Consider the following 1,552-nt stretch of genomic DNA (forward strand, 5'->3'; position numbering starts at 1 on the left):
AGCAGGGCTTCAAAGTGTAATCTTGCCCAAAGGCTAAACTTGCCCACCTAAGGACACATGGCTGTTCTTCTTTATTGAGGCGGTTTGGCACTCATTATCCCTAAATTAGTTCCTTTTTCTCCTTTCCTTTATTATTCATCCAACTCCTCCTTTTTCATTTGGATTTTTCCAAGTGAACCATGACAAAGTATGTCTTTGTAAAGTTGTGTGTCTGTGCAACAGGCATCTGTGTGAGTGAGTGGGCACCACCCCCCACCCACGCCCCTCCTTTACATCAAGTGTTTATTTAAGCCAAAGTAGTGGAAACCTGACAAAAATCTTTGGCATTGATTGCCTCATAATGATCTCACATCAATCCAGGGAGGAAAATCTAGCTGAAAATGGAAGAAGCTGAAATTTAGTTGCAGTGTCCCCTGGTCACAGACAGATGCAAACAGCTCAAACTCAGAGAAAAATGTTGAAATTGGTGTTTGAATGAAGACTGTTGAGGGTGTTTGTATAAAAGTATAAATGAGACTTTAACGTCCTGTTCTTTCAAAAGAAAAGCTTTACGTGTCACTCATGTGATATTATTTATATCCAGTTGAACATATGACATGAGGTAAAGATAAAAAAATTCTGATGTGGCTTTGTTCAGACCTGGGTTGGAATCTCCACTTGATCCCTGGTAACCTAGTATTACTTAGCCTGAGTCTCAGGATCCTCACCTAAAATAGGGATAATAATATCAATCTCCCAGGATTGTGGTGAGGATTAAAAGAGAGAATATTCAAAATGCTTGATATAGTGCCTTTTAACGTTGTAAAAGACAAGTTCTATTAAAATTTTGCCATCCTTCTTGATTCCTTTATAATAAATTGAATCACAGCTTGGAAAAGTTTTGGCTTAATTGCCTAAGAACCTGAGATTCGATGTTTTTTCCCTCTCTAGGATCATTTCTTTCTTTATCTTGAAAAGAGGCCTAGAATTTCTGAAGCATACCATGCATTTCTGTTACATACCAAACACTCTACGTGGCAGTGTAATCTTATCAAACACTTGTACAAACTCTGGAAAGGCTTGTTATTATTCCCATCTTACAGATGAGAGGAAACGGAGGCTCAGAGAGGGTAAGTAATTTACCCAACGTTCTAAAGTAAGTGGGGGAGCAAGAATGCAAACAAGGGTTTGCCAAGTCCCAAAGAGTCTGTACAATTGAGAATTAGGGTCTATTTCATTCGCCTAAATTTGCTTTCAGAAAGTTATTCCCTCAGATAAGATGTAACAAAATCTTCTGACTCAGAGGGTTAGGAGAGCCTTTTAGTCTGTGTAGATGATGGAATACTAGCAACTTTGCCTGATTGACTGATTCCTAGGGTAAATATGTGATACGTGGATTGAATATATCAAATGTGCTCTTGACATTATTGAATGGATTCAATTATTCTGCTTCTATACTGAGGTGATCTCCTGCAGACACACATCTTATAGATTTCAGCTTTTCCGTGTCCTCTTCTTTATCCTTTGTTGGCATTCTAAAGGCAGTCATCCCTCTCTACCCCCACCATATCCC

The sequence above is a fragment of the Hipposideros armiger genome, unplaced genomic scaffold (assembly GCF_001890085.2).
Source record: "Hipposideros armiger isolate ML-2016 unplaced genomic scaffold, ASM189008v1 scaffold_329, whole genome shotgun sequence".
Taxonomy (NCBI): Eukaryota; Metazoa; Chordata; class Mammalia; order Chiroptera; family Hipposideridae; genus Hipposideros; species Hipposideros armiger.